This window comes from Neodiprion pinetum, chromosome 4 (genome assembly GCF_021155775.2).
Source record: "Neodiprion pinetum isolate iyNeoPine1 chromosome 4, iyNeoPine1.2, whole genome shotgun sequence".
NCBI classification, from domain to species: domain Eukaryota; kingdom Metazoa; phylum Arthropoda; class Insecta; order Hymenoptera; family Diprionidae; genus Neodiprion; species Neodiprion pinetum.
Genome location: NC_060235.2, coordinates 9,831,037 through 9,849,522, shown reverse-complemented (window position 1 = coordinate 9,849,522; position 18,486 = coordinate 9,831,037). Strand labels below are relative to the sequence as shown.

At 38.2% G+C, this 18,486-nt stretch overlaps 1 protein-coding gene across 5 annotated transcripts in view; it reads right to left on the bottom strand.

The window, feature by feature from the left end:
• Tpst (tyrosylprotein sulfotransferase) overlaps window positions 1–18,486 on the bottom strand; it is a 276,669-nt gene that overhangs the window by 214,090 nt on the left and 44,093 nt on the right. For 2 of the 5 annotated variants that reach the window (XM_046624716.2, XM_046624718.2), the window contains exon 2: window positions 1,349–1,579. The exons of the other annotated variants lie outside the window; for them this stretch is intronic. The gene's annotated coding sequence lies outside the window, so the exon portion shown is untranslated. The remainder of the gene's footprint in view (window positions 1–1,348; window positions 1,580–18,486) is intronic. 5 annotated transcript variants of the gene reach the window in all.

Genomic DNA, 18,486 nt, shown 5'->3' with positions numbered 1-18,486 from the left:
CCGATTCGACCTGGGTCTGACCCTTGACCGCTTCGATTCGGTCTACAATTTTTTATCTTGTTGTTTCAACTCGTGCCAAAAATATGAGGCCCTTTTAGAGTTGAAGCTATAAGGTGAAAATCGTGGACCGAATCGGAGAGGTTGAGGGTCAGATCCAAGTCGAATCGATACCGGAAGCTTAATTTAATGAAGAATGTCACTTTTCCGAAAATTTCGCAGGCAAGATTCACTTGTACGTTTATACCGAGAATAACTGACGTGTCAATGACAAAAACCATTGTTACAAGTACTAGTTGTCACCGTTGTCACAAGGCTTGTATCTTCGCCGCTAGATATCGGAACGAGCGGTGGCATAGATTGAAGTTGTAGTTCAATGTTTGAAACTAATGAATGTTGTTAACTAGAATATGGTATCATATGCGGCCTCGCAGTGATTGAAAAACTGAAATTGGACCTAATAAGTTATTATTTTCCATCTTCTAAATGTGTTTTTCTTATTTTTCTTAGCTACATTGGAATATTTCGTAATAAGATGATCGGAAAGGTGATTCTTATCACTTCCACTTGATATATATGTTTTTAATATTTGAATAGCGGGTCAGCAAGATATGGATATTTTTAAACAAAATCACGAGTTAACACTAACTTCACATGTGACAATAATTTCCCGACAACTTGACCCATCTCGACTTTTCCGTGGTTTCTTGAGTTCGGGTCAAGTTTTTTGGGATTTCCGGAATCTGAATCGAATTTTTCACGGTTTTTGGGGTTTTCGGAGTCTAGGTCGACTGTTTCGACTAGGTCGTGGTTTCCAGGAAAAAATACAACGGAGAAAGGAATTATTGCTTAAAAATGTACACTGAAAATCCGAGTTTCTTACTTCGAAACAAGAACAAGAAAGCGAAGGCAAGAAAAAAAATCATTCATAATTTTTTACCAGTTTTGGTCATTTAAAATACTTGGTACAACTTACCCCGCCTCCAGGGTAAGTTATGACACCCTCAATTTTTTTTAAAAATTTGAGAAACCCTATTCCGGCATGCTTTGGAACAACCACGAATTTTCTCCAGGTGCGTAAAGGATACATCTACAGTGCCCATATTCGAATTAAATGGAATTTTTATTCCCTAAAATTCTGAAAATCAGAAATTAAAAAGTTTGACAACTAGCACCGGTCTCCCTTACTTCAAACCTCGCCTACACATAACTCTTCAGGAGCCAATCTGTTACAGAGATCTGAACGCTGACACGAAGTGATGCGAGTTCTTCGTGAAAGGCTGTCGCGACGCGCATTTCTCCCGGTTTCTAAAAAGGCACGCGTAGGTGTGCCACCTGAGATTTTACTTACCTACCCTCCAGGATCATATACGCTGGGACTAATTGTTCGGTAAATAGATCCCCGCAGTTGCTCCGATGGAGAAGCGCCCGGCTGACGAACTATAGGTAGACTCCCCCGAGTGGTCCGGATGCTAGACCCGATGCCATTACAGCATTTCGACGGGCGTCAACTCTAAGGAATTCCCGATTGATCCGATACCTACCCGATGCCAGTTACAGCACGACAAGCGCGAGGGTTAAACTGTAAACAGAGCACGTGGGTGGATGAACAATTAACTACACATGAGTGATGAAGTTAGTTAAAATCAAAAACAATAGTTTCTTCGGATTGCTAATATGTAATAGCCCTGGGCACAGACTGTATGGACTGCGATATGACAGTACGTGGGGACGAAGACCAAGAGCAGACAGAACAAAAGTAGTAGTAGAGTGAGCCGCCGATAAGGTGTCTTCAGCGTTTATACGTAGCTTCTATCTGCCTTGATGGCACTGTAGGTTGCCCTCAAATACGCGAAGCTAGCCCTGTCAGTCAACCGTTTACTGACTGGAGGTTTTGAAAAATTAGCCTTAGCCTACAGATGGAAAAATTGCGCGAGCCAAAACATGTTCAATGCCACGGTTTTTGGAGAACACCAGGCCACCTGGTTTTTTTCACGTACTCAAGTGGCCCCATGTAGTGTGTGCTCGGTATCGTATTTTGGGGAAGAAGATCCTGATTATGCACTCAAGGATGTAACACTCCTCAAAATGTGATTGATACGATAAATTTTGGTCCTGAATTTGGGTTACCTTTCACCGATTGTAAACTTACTATCAAATCATGGGCAGCCCATTTTGAAGATGGGATCTCAGGGTGTTTCAGAAAAAATCTATCATATTTAGAGAAGATGTAAGGGTTGCCAATACCAAAAATTTTTTATAAGCAGCCCATGTTCGTCAAAAGTCGTCAAAAGGGACGCGGGTTAACCCACGTTAGTTGGCAACTGAAGTAATATCAGGCCACGTACAGCGCGCTCTGCCAATAGTGCCGCTTTCAATAGAGCCACTTCTTTTATTTTGTGTTCAAACGCTTTCCCCACCCTTCGCCAAGTTCTCCGGCTCTTTCAACGGTGTCGCGAGCTAGATGCATTGTGGCAGTATTGAAAGAGAGTGATTCGAATGTTTTCCTCAACAAGTCGCGTCGAAAGTACGGGTACTGCTTTTCTCGGAAAGTTATTCCCCTACACGCCTATCACTGGCACTATCGAGAGAGTGTACTGTATTATTCAGTTGTTAGGTATAGTTGCAAATATTGTGAATTACACTTTTGCGTGGATCACCGATATTCATTGGGAATACAAGAAAATGTTACGTAATTCAAGAGGGCGTCTTTGCTATCAAAGACTTCCAAGTAGATGTCACCCCGATTACCTCATTTTCATTGCAGTCGGTCTGCGTGTAACATATGGAACCCGAACCTGTCCAAGGTTTGCACAAACAGCGCTAAACTATTGACCAAACTCATAATTTTATCCAATCCGTATCTAGTTTCATTTCTATAAGCTGTACAATATAGTGTTCAAATGTGTGTGTTCGTCAAAACCCTACCTAGCGATAGCCCTGTACTCGCCAGTCCAACGGACAGGGTTCGATTCCGCGTCTTGCAAGATTGGTAAAGTTTTTCATGACAGGCGATTACAGGATACAGAATCACTGAAGTCGAACAGACCTGTGGTGTGAGTTGATGTTAGTGCGCAGTAGAATTTTAAGTAAATATACTAGACTGTATGGCTGCGGTACCTATCTTCAGGCGTTGGTTTACAACCGTTTCGACAGCCTGTACCCTCGAAATTTGGTCGTACCGACCATGGGTTGCTTATCAAGAATATCTGGTCTTGGCTGACCCGACAGCCTCTCAAAGTTTGATACAACTGTTCGAAAACACTCTGTATACTATCTGAACTTACAAACGAAGCTCGGAGCACCATTGCCAAACGCATATCTGTCTTCAGGAATAGACATAGTCATGTTAATGTAACAACTATTAATGCATGTAGATCTACACGCGACTCAAGAACTTTTTAACAACCCGGAATTAATGGTTCATAAAACAAATGGAGGTTGTATGTCTGTGGTTATGGAACGGATTCATCTTTAATAGGAAAATGCTTTTCTTGTACAATTATCGATCCACCTAATTATGGGTTACCATATTTGCCACAGCACAAACTGAGAAGGAACCTTGGAAGGAACGCTCGGCCGTGCGCCCATCTGAACGTGAAAGCATCTTTTATGTTCGAAATTATTGTATTTCCTAGTTCTCATCTAGGAGCCCTAATATTACACGAAAACAGTCTCACGATGGCTCATTATACTCCTCATTCTTTCTTGGATGGCGAAAAGTACCTTAGCTATGACACTTTTTGGTCCCTGAAATGCAGGAAATGTGGGAATACCAACACGTGTCAAAAAACCATACATTTTTTTTTACGAGTTTCGAAATATGAGTAACTTTCCTGAATTCCTCTACGGAAGAGCGATGCACTGTCGAAATTTAAACCCTTTCCGTTCGTGTGTTTATTTAATATCGAAAGAAGGGTGAGTTTGCTCGGTCGGTAAAAGTAGGACGGCTACATGCTCTTAACGGGGTGCTCTGGTCGATTTCGACGTTGACGTATACATCTCCAAATATCGAAGTCCACGTATCTAAAACGCGAAAATGGGCTTAACGGCCCCATTCTATACGCAATTCTGAATAAAAACACTCCCATGCATTTTTATTTGACCCAGAAATAAATAAATGGCACGGATTCTACGAAATCGTAATAGTAAATTCTAAAAATCATTTAATCGTAGCTTTTTCTTGCAACAGACAACCTCCGATGGGTATATTTTCCCGTCTGCACCTTACGAACCAAATGTAAATTGAGTCTACTAGTTCTGTACTCAGTTCTGTCTACTGTTCTCAGCCGATTTCTCTTGTATTAATTTTTTCGATAGCTTACAAGCTAATGAGTTCGATTTATTCTTGATTATTGTTAAGAGAGTACTTTGAGGAATTTGAAATTTAACTGCCATGTCTGTCTTTTGATCATTATTGCCATCTTGCACAGCTTTCGAAATATGTAATTTTTCTTCAATACTCAAAGTTCGTCTTGTGTTCTCATCCATGGCTGGTAGCTAGCAACCAAGCTAATACTGTTTACTGACAAACTTGACATTGCACCAGGGGACCCCTCATTATAGGTAAATCAGAGCACAAGTCGACTATAAGCAGCTTCGAGTTTTGCATCAGCCGCGTGCTAACTAATAAACAACGAAGTTTCTCAGAGTGCACCCGTGGTGCGTATCCACGAAAACGCACCGTATGATCTCGAGCGTCATATCTTTCGTCGAGGACATATAGCCCGGATATGAACATTTCTGATTTTTTTGGTGTGCGTAGTAAAAATTAAACATAACTCATTTATCGCAAATAATTCCCGAGAAATTTGTGACTGAAATCGCGCCGTTGAATTGAAAACTCGTATCCAGCGAAAATACTAACGCTCCGCTGATTTTTCAAAATTTTTTTCACTCACTTACCTTTTTTCCGAACACTCAATATTTTATACAATGAAAATACTCCGTATTCCAATTGTGATTACATCTTTTTTCCGCTACTCGCTTGAATTGACTTGTAACTCCGTTGTCTTCCAACGAATCTCACCAAAGGTTTTCTTCAAATTAAAACTTTTTGCATGCTTTTTTCATATCCGTAATTAAATGTTACAAAAACGGTCGAATAAACGGTCAGTTTAATTTTGAAACCAAGGTCGGATAAAAAAAAAGTCCCTTCGTTGGAAAATAAAATTTTTTTTTGTAAAAATAATTATGGGTTCCGATATGTTGTTGCGAAATCTACTATTAAAAAAATTCGCGTGACGTCTTGTATTAGAATTATTATAGAATTGTACAGGCCGATGTTTGGCTAATTTGTTTATAAGTCTTTAACGATTCAACTTACAGATTACAGCTTCCACACGAATTATTTGTCAGTGACAAAGAATTGTTAAATGCGACACAAAGACGTCATTTTAATAAATACTCACTTTTTTATTATGTATTCAAAACGACGTAATTAGTGGTTTTTTTCAATAACTTGTAATTCGGTCAATATTTTTCATCTCGCGACGTCTAGTTTTTTAGAGCTTTCGCGGACTAGAAAAAAAGTATTGATTTTTTTTCGGTACAATCGTAAGAAAAAAGGATGTACGCGAAAAAGTTTAAAATCATAGTTTTGATCGATTTTCAAACAATGTTTCCACACGATTTCAGATGGCAGGTTGATATATGTTCATGTACACCATTTTTACTACCCATACCAAAAAAATAACGCTTATGCCTCTATATTTCCTGGACTACTTGAGGAGAGAGAAAATTCCGTTCAGAGGTCCGTACACTTACAATATTCGTAATCTAACAATTCACAGAATCATATTTCGTTTCAGTACACGGAAAATCTATTTCGTTACATGGAGGATTTTTTGTCGATACGTAGTTTTCCCGAAGGGATGAGCTATTCTCCGCGTTACACGGAGTTTTTCGTTAAATTGGAGTTAGTTGTATCGAGGCTCTGTTGTATACACAGACTTCCTATCCTCGGTCTCCTCTTTGTGCGGATCTTCGTGCCCCCCACTCCTTCATGCTTGAATACAACGAGTAGAGGGCCTTACCGGCATGGGTTATACTCGTACATGCATATGCATACAGAACATATGCATATATGCTGCATGAGCGTCACTGTGTAAAGCGGAAAACAAGGCGAAAAGGTGTCAGGAGTATCACAGAAAATGCAAGTGAGAACTTCTCAGGCGGGTCATCGCCGAAGAACAGAGAAACAGTGGTGACAACTACACCGAAAGTTTTCACATCTGTCGCGCGGCCCTCGACGCACACCTTTTTTAATTCCGGTCTAGAGGCTGTAATTGTTGACGCATAAATGGTTTTACCGATGTTTATAACAATAATAATAATTACTACCAATAACCGCCACGCCCGATATGGTATATCTGCAGGAGACATAATTGCCTATGCGGAGCAAGGGAGGAGATGGATCAACAACCGTCATTATACGGCTTTATGATTAAACATTTCTTCGTATAATCTTGATTGAAAAATTTGTCCGCTTGCTCAACAATTTAACTCAATCCACTGACTAATATGCTATTGCTTGTCTTACACCTGCTCGTAAGTTTAGATTTTTTTATATTTACTTTTCTGATCTCAATAAGGAAATAACTTGCATGACAGTTGCTGTATGCGATGATAGATACAAATAATACGCCTTTGATTAAAGTAAGTTTAGTTGTCCCGTATCGGTCACATGCACGATTTCTTTATTTTAGTAAGGCATTCATTCGGTTTATAGGACCAGAGAAATAGAGGAAGTGTTGTGCAGTGTGAAACATCACAAGTTTTCACCTGATTCGGAGTAAAAAATGACAATCGAGAATCCGAACTCGGTAAGTTGACGGTAGGGAAGTGAATCCCCAATTTATTGTGTATTTGAAACTATTTCCAAATCAACTCAAAACTGATACGAGTCAATTTTATATTTGTCCGATAAAGCATTTGACTAAAAACATTCAGAATGTTTTCTGACCTTTTATTTCTCCTACTGAAAATTTTACCTCAAATAAAAAACAAAAATTCTTTCGTAACAACCAGATGTAAACGCATGTTATTCGGCAATGCAAATATTCATGGGATACGGGTGGTCGTAACGGGTACTGAATATCAACAAAATGTAAATTCACAAGCCGGAACGTTCAGGTGTGCAAACGAAAGTAGATTAAATGGCACGGAGTCACGAGTTCCGCATGAAAATAGATTGGATAGAAAAAATTCACCACCAGCCCACACAGATTGGTTTCGACTTCGATTTTCCCATACTCACCTACAGCCAGTTCAATGTCTGATACATGTATAAGGTTTTCAAAACGCACGGGAGGAACTCACCTGAAACACAAAATTAAAAAGTCTCTAAAGTCTGAGGTTCATTTTATAAAATAGTTGAAACTTTTTTGTTGATGTTCTATGAAGTCAGTTTTCACTGTAATACATCGTGAACATTTCTTGACAAAAGATATTTACATATTCCTATTTATTTCCTCGACAAAAAGGTGATGTTATTACATTTTAACCTTTTATCCAGGGTAAGGTGAGCTTATTTTTCAAATTCTACTCAATGCAATTATTCGTATGAAAGATCGTAAATGTACTGTGATTTATTTCAATCGAAGCATGAATTTTATAAGTAAAACATGAACCGACAATAGTACCTGTACAAGGTGTTTCCGAGTTAACGCCGCAGTGTGTTTGGTTGCCTACTACTGAGAGGAACAAATATCGGTACGAGTTACCGGAAGATGGCGCGTTTTTGGGCATAGACTCATAGAGAGAGACAGACGAGGCCGCTGAAGCCGAGACCGAAGGACAGAGCTAGTCCCGTCAGAGTCCTCTGTTTGTCGCACGATCAAAAGAGTGGGGAGCAGCCGCCAGGGGGGGAAAGCGATGAGGCAAGTGGAGGTTATACTTTAGGGTAGTCCTGGCTCGCTCTCCAAATCAGCTCTACGTAAATCAAAAATGATTCGGTAATTTTTTAAGATTGTTATCTCAACTCTAAACGATGCTCTCAAGAGGGTGGATTTCCCCATTCAAACCTTTCAGGGGCGTATCAAATGTACCGAACGAAGTTTGATGAAATTCGGATTAGGGGGGTTTTTGGGTCACTGATTATGAATCTGAATTCGAAATTTGAAAATTTTAAGTGGCGGATCCAATACGGTTTGCCGACATCATTTTTTTTCACAATGATAGGTTGCCAAGCAAACTGCGACGTTTACTCTCGAACACCCTGTACATAGGACGTCGTGGTACCATGGAAGAGTACAGAACGGGAAAGTTTAGGTTCAAGTCCTCGCTGGTTCGAAGAGGGCCTAAACAAAAATCCGCGAAAATCGTAAGACGGGTCACGTCGTTCAGACGCCAAATTGGTAAGCGAGGTATCAACTCACAAGGAAGGTATCCCAGGTCGACCTCTCCGATTTGATTTCTTTTGTAATATGTCATAGTAGACTATAAAGTTAAGAGAAGCTTTTTTTTTACCTGCCATTAAACACTTTAAGGGAGTGAAACCACCCTCCAAAGTAAGGCATGTCAAGGGGCGATCAAGCTAGACTTACAATACAAAAATTCCATAAGGTTGTCCGACACGACTTGAAAATTCAAGTTGTCTATCGACTTTAATCAATTAGTGTGCGTACAACAATGGTACGCCATTAGGTACCATAATAAATTTCAGACAACGACTTCAATTAAGTAGTGGAGTAGGGCTTTGCAAGTGCGTGGGAAAATGCTTGAGATTCGCTTGATAATAGAAGCAGCAAAAAATAATAGGTCGACAGCCGATGCTTCATATTCTGGAGCGAATAAGGGGCTCTTATTCACGGGGAATTTCGGAGATTTTTATTTTCCAAGCTCACGCAGTCAATCGTTAACTCGAGTGTACGTGGCTCGATAAAATGACGAGAAAATAAATGCACGAGGGGTTACGACGGGATAGAAAATTGAATTTGTTCCCGGGGAAAACAATTAGCAAGAAGAACAAAGTGGAAGGGAAAATGAATGAAAAAAAATTTACTGAAACCTGTGGGTGGCAGCTACGGCCGAAAAGGCTGCAAACGGCAGGCGTTCGGAACCTCGCGTCGTTACTGGATGGTTGAACAAAAGAATTTTCCTCTTGCTTAGCCAAATTGCCTTCGTAATTATAAGGCGATTCAACGTAATTATATAAGGTTAATGAAACAAGGTGGTTACACAATTAATGCTTACACAATTATCAAACTCCAAAGAAAAATTGAGCGTATAGCTTAAGGCGCAAAGGTTCAAACGCTGACAGGATATTACATTATTATTCCTCGTGAACACCCACCGTTGCCCTTGTCCGACACTTTGAATGAAAAAACGAAGAGAAGAGCTTTTCACTTTTCAGTTCATTTAATTTATATTCGTAGGAGAAAAAATAATAACAATTCCACACTATGCGTGAAAAATTAGGGAGGCGGTACTGTGAAGAGGCCCTTTTTCTAATATGTCCATTAGGGTGATCCTTACTTAGGGTGTTGATGATTTTTTTTCAGACCACCCCCCAAATCAACTATAAATAATTCAAAAACAATTTCCCAATTCTTTCAGATTTTTATATCAATTCTAACCCGTGCCTGTAAATGGATAGATATCACCGTTTAAAATACACTTGTTTCAGACACATTCTCAGCATATAATTTATTGTAAGAGTGACGATGTTCGAATCAAACTGTAATTGCGAAGATTTAGTGAGTATTAGTGCCACTATCTGAAAAAAAATTCACATCATCGTACCAACCAATCTCGACGAATTGCACACCCTAGAATCTTGACTTTTTTTTTTTTATTTATAAGAAATGCAATTGTCTATATTACCTGGTACGATGATGTGAATTTTTTCTCAGATAGTAGCACTAATGCTCATTAGAACCTCACATTCATGGATTTTTTCGAACATTATTACTCTTGCGGTAAAATATATACTAAGAACGTGTCCGAAACACGTGTATTTTAAATAGGGAAATCCTTCCTCTTACAGGCACGGGTTACAGTTGATATGAAAATCTGAAAAAAATTGTGAATTGTTTTTGAATTATTTATAGTTGATTTGCTGGGGTGATCCGGAATAAATTCGTCAACATTCTAAATGAGGACCACCCTAATGTCCATGAATATTTTAGGCTTTATTTCAGACAAGGAATGATCGGTACGGCGGTAACAAAAATTCAACTGCTATTTATAGCATTTTCAAATACTACTTCTCATCTAAAAAAAAAGATTAAAAAAACATGTCCGTTAGTTCGAAATGAACTGAACAGTTATGAACTTGTGCAGGCGACGATGCACTTTGAATTTTTGAGAAGATTTGAAAATCGGCGTAATCAAGTGCGTCGCATTTTTATTTACATATCGTATTGGAACGAGCATAGACGCAAAAAAAATGGGTGGATCTTAATACGCAAAGAGAACAGGAAGAGAAATAACCTCCTTATTTCGATTTCTTAACGTTTGCATTACCTAGATTAAGATGGTACGTGTTTTTTTTATATTCGGCTTTTTAGTCAGTTGCAAGAATAATTACATCAAGTTTGAATTAATTACATTTGCTGTATGCTTCAACCAATCGATTATCATTCAAAAAAATTAAAATATGCGTAACATAGTCAAGGCTACGTAAGAATCGTGAATTGCTTTAAATAGGCAAGATATAATATAATCGCGATTCTTAATGCAGATGGAAAAACATACAGAATAAAAACCAAATTGAATTTTGAACTTTCTATCTCCACTAACTTCGTTCGTTCCACTTTGCATTGACAGACATCACTCAGCTTCCCTGCAGTTACAAGTCGTAATAAAATATCGATGAGAATCGGTGAAAACAATTCTGAAGAAGGGCGATTAGACTTTTACCAGCCTATCATCTACTGCCACGTTAGAAAGACTCTGATCATGAAATGTTTTGGAGATCTGAAATCTCCACAACGAGTAGACCCAAGGGATTTATCAGACGAACAATCACCGACCAGTGTCTGTCGGAATAGACTACAGCTACTCGATTACCGTTTACCTTTGTTCGTTTGATCTGTCTGAAAACTGTTACGATGCTATTCCTTTTATTCGCTAGATGTCTTATTATGATCCAAGAGTGCTTGTGTGATGCGCGGATGCTATAAAAGGATTAGATAAGATAAGACTGATACTTTGTACTATGGGACTGCGTCCGCTGAAAGTCTAAACACCAATTCAGAAACTCAAATTTCAGAAAATTGCAGAGTACTTAAATAGCCGTAGACACGAAGCTGAAGCTAGCAGCCAAACCTTTTAAGATTTTAGGAATTAGAAAAGTGTCCTTCATTTTTACTCCATGATTCTATAAAAGTACTACGAGTTCAAGCTATTTCGCGAAATTTTGATTTTCGGTCTTCACTACCTTGTTCGAATGAACGTTAGAACGTTTGGCTGTCAATTCCGGCTGCTAGTTTTCAGCCTCGTGTTGTAGTCGGTAGATGAACAACAATAATAATTCTAAGGATGATCAATTCTATAGATTTATATCACGTGTACCAATATCCTATGCATCGAAGAACACAACGAAGCTGAAAAGTACGAAGTAAATCTTAACTGTTAGTTAGACTTGTAATAAAATTCATGAAAAATATTTGTTTGTAAATGATAGTTAAATACAACTGGGCGATATTTCATTCCGGATACCTAGATACTTTATTAGAAAGAATTAAAATCTTTGTTCCATGCCAAGCAAAGTTTCTTGATATTTTAAACCCGATTTTTGTTTTTTACATGACTAATTGTGCTCTTCCAACATCATATCAACCGTAAGCTATTTTTGATATTGTACAGACCTAGACTGAGTTATGGGTAACCTGAGGATTTCACGCTACAACTGGCTTCTTAGGCTTGCCATTTGTCATTCTAGGCATTAACCAGATCGACTCTTGAGGTACTTCAAGAGTTCGACCGGCGATGCAAGACTCGTGGGAACGTGGTGATTGTGATAAAATAATTCTTAGTCACTCCCTGCAACGAGGAGTTAACCAATTTCCACCAATCGCAGGCCTTGCCAAGAAAATGCAACAGTTTCAAAGCAAGGAGTATCAAAAAGGTCGTCAAGGCGACATCGCCTACTCAATTTAACAAAAATACAAGTCCGTTACGGCGGCAACGTTAAAATAACGATACATAAAAATTTTTATACATATGCTGACAATTTGTTTACATGGATCAAACTAGAAACTATCGTATGACCAACATTAACGAGTTTTTTTCGTATAACGTCGATTTCGGGAATCCTTTTTGAATGCGGCAATCTTTTTATCAGGTGCAACGGATGGTCTACCCCAAAAAAGTTATTTATCAAGATATGGAAATACGCCTGTTTTACTTATTCAATGCTAGGGAGAGACAAGTTAGAACCTTTTTTGTCATGTGCAATCAAGTATCTGCAAGAATTTTACACCACTTCTGACGAACGTTTCGAAACTGTAAGTTCTGCCTGCATCTGCCTTACAATCAGCTGTGAACGTTTCAATACTGCTAGCGGTGACAGTGATGTGCAAATCGGGTGATTTTTAACCAATCACGTGAGTGTGTTACTACCATAGCGAATATATCCCTTAATAGCACGTTATCAGAAACCAAACAATGTTTCACGTAGCGATATGGAATTTATGACATCACAACTCAGAATCAACGTAGTCGGAACGGGCAGATTAAATTACTGAGAATTGACGAAGTTTACAACAATATAAAATAATCAATAACGAATTACTTCGGTCATTTTCAACGCTTGTTATACTCGTCTCAATATACGTCTGTTCTATCTTTCAGCCAATGTTCAACCGTACAGAATTAAAATCTATTTTATCCAATTGAACTGCGATTTACCGTTAATGTATTGTCAATTGATTGTATTAGCGTTTTATTACTCAAATTTGAAAAACAAGCGTGCGTTTGCTATACGTTCACTTCCTCTGTCGGAACAGAGTTAACGACACAGTCTTTAATTAATCATGAATGCTCAGTGCGCACTAGTCACGGAAAAAAAAATTTCCTCAAGATAACTTTTGAATGTTATACAAAAAAGTAGAACGAAAATTGAACGTAGTCAACGAGTGAATAACAACAATGAGAATAATAACCAACGAGAAAGTCATTTAAAAATTACCCACATCGCAAAATTGGGATTCCCAGTGACGAAACTAACGTTTCCTTCTATGCGAACAGTTAAGGGTGATCCTGAACTTTTGTTTTTGGATCAGAAATCGGTTCAATTGTCTCTCATAACACGGATGTCTGATTAACATCTTTTCTTCAACGGGTTGCAACCGCGGACGATTATAGCATTACATTACGGCTACTCAACACCACGCGATCGTATGAGATAACAGAGTTAATTAAGCCACACATGCCCACCACTGTCAACAACTCGTCGCCCCTCTCTCCTGCATAATTTAACGAGGGGAATACGACTAGCCCTGCTAACGTGCCGATACAATATACGTACACATTTACTTACACGAATGACCGTTACTACGCTAAACTAGCTGGCAACTCCTGAATAGATAGTGCTGGGTCTCATCATTCCGCGTCCTTGCTGAACCGATAATAAATATTAATTGTCGGAAATGAATTTGATACGATACCCCGATTGAAATCAGGTATTTTTTAGCTGCATAAATTATTGGTGTATTTAAATGGTTCGTGGTCATCTTGCTCAAAGATTACTTATTTTTTCTTCATTTTTAGGAGGATAACTGTAGCTTTGTAGGATTTCAGTGATATTATTTATCGCGTTTCGAGAATGGAACTACCGTAAACTTCTTTACAAAAATTTTACAGTTCATTTAAATGAAATAGTTCTTAACACGATGCCGGTTTTGGCTTATTTTTGATACGGGTAATTTTTACGCCAGCTAGGCTACGCTAAGCAAATGCAGGCGCGATGAACTGAGAGAAATTTTTAGTTCCGGTTACCGCTCGGTCCTTGACTATTTTCATTTTTTGTTTATTTTCTTGTAACTGTTGCGAAAATTTGATGCTTGTGTAACAATACATTGGCGTTAAAGCCTTATTTAACTGAAAAAAAGTAGAGTAAACCAAACATACTGATTTTCCGTTGCAATTACCAAAAAAGGATCGACAATGGCGCAAAATGGTTAGGCGTACCTCGTTTTTCGTAATTCCAATAATATTCAAACAGTTTTTTTTAGCGATACCTGTTTTACTGAATTTTTCCAGTCACTGTGACAAATGAAATTTCACTCAGTGGTAGCATAAGAGACATTTTCATGATACTTGAGTATTATTGATCAATTAGGTTTGCGATTAGACATCGCATCAGTAAGAGCACAGCATGCAAATAACAAGATTAGTTCCACTGTATCTGAGAATCACGTCGTTGATGCGAGAAATATATTCTGATGAGCGTAAGTAGGTACTTTAAACTCACGCAACGTCACGCTGTTCCCGCAACCTTCAATTAGGCGCATGAATAAAAAAGGTAATCAAGAGGTGAAAAAGTAAGCGCCTTTTAAACGCTGTCCCTCAGGGGTTCCTTCACTGCCTTATAATTATTCAAATCTTATTTAAAAGTTACGAAAACTTGGCATGTGTTTGATAAACCAGCCATCCGTTAACGTGGCTAAATGAAACGGAATGTACACGAAACGCATTGTTGTTGAGGATGGAAAAACTGATTACGGAATATTTCAAATGAACATCGGTCATGCAGAACGAGTACGAATTTTTTACGTTAACCAAACACCAATTTATAAGCCGCAGCTTTGCAGAACGTTCAAGCTTTCTCCGAAAACACGATTTCAATCTGCCATTTGTCAGAACATTCTTTGCCTCGTGACCTCGCTCCGTCAAAAGGCCAGAAGTTGGATGAATAATCTGAAAACGGTGTGAACAATCTTTGTAAACCCAGAACTGATGGGAATACGCGACTGCAGTGGCTCTACAAGCATATTAGGGTGGTTCTTAAAAAGGTGATTTTTTAATTTCGCCTCGTCCACCCTCCAAATCAGTTCCAAACAAGCAAAAACTAGTTTGCGTAAGACCTGAACGTGGTAACAAAACTAGAAAGGAAGCCGGTAAGCTTTAATCCATTTTTAGTTTCGAATTTGGGCAGAAACTACAAGTTTTCACTGACGATGAAAAATCGCTGTGAAAAATGAAACATCGCATCAGCCATTTGAACAGTACCTCCATTGCAGCAGAGAAATGGAGGTGCGATCTCATATATCATTTGTGCACTGATACTTCTGAAACGATTCGAAACGTGGCAGAAAAACTCTTCGAATATTGGAGATATAAAAATTATACGTCACTTTTTTTATCTCCAATATTTGAAGATTGTTTCTACCGTTCTTCACATCAAACAATCTTTCACAGATGTTGCAAAAAATATAGTGCGTCACACCGCACAGATGGGCGATATCTGACCCGTATGATCACAGCGCTCGTCTTGGCTCGTGTTGCAAATTTCACACTCAACAGAAATCACCGAGTTTCTACACTTGCGATGCAATATACTACCGTTGTAGAATTTTTGAACGACGAAAATCGAAAACGGCAATATCAAAACGTACAAAAGTCTGAGTATACGTATAGAAACCCAAAAGAATCGTCAGAACGAACAATAAATACAACAAGCCAAAATTATAAGATCATCAGAATTTCACAAATAGTTTTACTGGTTTTCGAAAATTCAGTATTGTAACCCTTCTATTTTCTAACCTATGCGCATTTTTACCCCTACCTGGTCTTCTTGAATCAAACATTACCATAATAGACCTTCGGTGACGTTTTCTAATCCTTTGTTGCGTCACATTTTTGTGTACATACTTTTTCAACGTGATTGTACGCCTGATACATACCGGGACAATCTCTTGAAACTATACATACAATGCGCATGCGCCAAATAATTCAATCTCATTGGTCGGTGAAATCGCCCCGCGGAGATGTTTTCGTCTGCTGAGCAGGGGGCCAACGTACACAAAATGAGACAAGACTCAAGAGCTGTAAATCTCTCGTGCATAAAACCGCGGATTGAGGTTATGTTGCTGTTTATTTTTACGCAGCGCGAATTGTCTAAGAATACTATCGTTCAGCAATACCGTGGTCGATATCGGAAAATATTCAACCGACGCAAATATCAAATGATACAGAAATTGGATGTTATTTATTGAAAGAAAAAATCTGAAATTCAATGCGAAATGTCATTAACAAGTGGGAGTCTGGACAAACGGAGCCAGGTGAGTAAAAACAATGTTTATTGTGAACAGATTCTTTATTTACATGAAATTAAAAATGCGTCTCATTAACGATTTATGTTTTGTGCATTTTATTGGAAATTAGTTGTATCCAAAAATACCAAAAGATCCAGTCTGATAATAATAGCTTCTAATATTTTCAGGTACGAAATAATTCATTGTCAAAGCGGGACTAAATTTGTCAGGCATGAAAGCATGTAGGCAAATTTCTAATTACGTGATCTTTGACAATTACAATATTTTAACATGGATTCAATGATAAGAATCGTTTTTTTTTCAGCAGGCTCGAAGTTTAATCTTTGATTAACACGAGGAAAATTATGCCTTACCTGATGGTCAAAACGTTTAGGTGGCAAGGATCCTGGTTTCTCGAGCGGTGCAATCATTATAACCATCGAACCTGGTTGTTCCGTCAGACATCAGGTGCCAGAGTGAATTTCATCAGGCCATCGCCACCTTCTTAACATCAGTTGAGGCAAAATTGAAGAGCGGGATATACTACAGATGATAATGGCTGAATATCCCATCATTTTACTTTGATCGAGCCAATAGCGATAAGTTTGTTACTTAACCGTTGCCGCCAATTCGTTCTACCGAGGAATCATTCTGTGCACCATTGTAATTCAAGCATTATTATTGACCAGCGTTGTTTTTCAAACTTTATGCCATTTAATTTGGTATCTTATTTTGAAGCTTACTTTTACTCTCTTTGGCATTAAACTCAGATAAATAGTTTTTCAAGTCCTGAATTAGATTGTGGGATTGAATTTTGCTAGGCAAACTGAATCGATCTAAATCTAGAATTGTTAAATAACTTCGGTTAAAAATGTCTTTAAATTTAATTTTAGTTGACGGTGTCATCTGGCTAGCTAGTTACACGATAACTTGAAACCAAATTCAATTTTACACTCTTTATAGGGTCCTACGCTAAGACTGAAAGCTTGTGAATCTCCATTTAGCGCAATTATTTCTGCATTTCATATTAGCGTTGTCTGGAGTAAAAAAAATCTAATTTTGAGATTGGAAATGGAACTTGAAACGCAGAAGTTATTCAGTAGCACGAATTGAAAACCAAGAATTTTATAATGGTTCCTGCAACAAAGGGACTCTTTCCAAATATCCTTGTTACAAGGTGATGTTCGGAGGACTGTGAACAAGATATTGTATCGGGTTACATTATTTGGAAAAAAATCTTCATGAACTTCGTTAAAAATTAGATATTCATTTATTTTGATGGAACAAGGGGCACAATCTTGAATCCGATAAGTCAATATCCTCGTAATAATGTTCTGACATTACTCTAAAACATGATTGTCCTTGAAGGTAATTGTGACGTTGAGGCGCATTTTGCGAAAGTTGATTTTCAACTTGTGTCACAGGATGTGATCTACGTTCCTGAGTTCTACGCTTCCGATTGGATTTTCTTTGTTTCGAACCGCACTAACATGAAATACAGAAATCATTTCAACAAATCTAATATTACTTGAATTTTCAATTTGAGTATTAGGTTCCCTTCATTTATTTAATTGAACATCATTAAAACATCATTAAAAATACATTGACTATCGACTATTTGTAAATTTTGTTGAACTATTTTCGAGAAAAAAAAGATTCACAGTTCTGTTACAGATAGTTTGATACTTAAATTTCTTGAACACTCGGTTTAATGTCCCATTTTCAAAAGTAATAAAATTCAGTATTACCGCCTGAAATCACAAGAGAGTGAGAAAGTCGCTCAGTTGCTTGAAAGTGGCGATGATCTTTGTACGTGTGATAAATTGAATAGGCGGATAACAGTAAATATTAGAGATGCAATTATTTTGGCCGTACCACCTGTTGACGGAAAACAATTTCATTGTTATTTCTAATGTACGAAATAATAAAAGTGATCAAATAAAGTGTTCCCACCTACCTGCTGCGTTTCTTCCAAGCACCCAACATTTAAACAGATTTCTCATTTCAGTCGAATAAAGCCAATTTTCAAAGAGCATTAGCATCAACTCTCCGAGTCACTATCTCGACTGTTTGAGATTCTAACCTTAAAAATTCGTATCAACTACATCGCCGCCAGAAACAGAGTTTGACAGCTGAAACTCGGAGTGGCCAGCCTGCCCGTGCATCCGATAAAACTCGCGCATGCGCATTGTATGTATAGTTTCAAGAGATTGTCCCGGTATTGAAAGAAGATATTGAGGTTCTTGTCCAAACTTTTACGTTCGTCTCGTACTGTAACGATTTTAGT